Below are 244 nucleotides of genomic sequence, written 5' to 3' on the forward strand. Positions count from 1 at the left end.
GCTGAATATACATGTTCTTAAGGGCCTATCCATTAATCATGCAAACGAAAGTGATCAATTATTCTACCAATTATGATAAAAAAAAAACATTTTCAGCTACCCTATTCATTGGTAAATAATACTAATTGTCTGTCAGGCATAAGTCACGTTTCTGAACAAAGATCAAAGTCGGGTTATTCATAATGGTAACCAGCTCACTATTTGGTCGTTCCCTTGTAGGTCAGTATTGAACCTATTGTCGTTA

This window comes from Penaeus monodon, chromosome 30 (genome assembly GCF_015228065.2).
Source record: "Penaeus monodon isolate SGIC_2016 chromosome 30, NSTDA_Pmon_1, whole genome shotgun sequence".
Lineage (NCBI taxonomy): Eukaryota > Metazoa > Arthropoda > Malacostraca > Decapoda > Penaeidae > Penaeus > Penaeus monodon.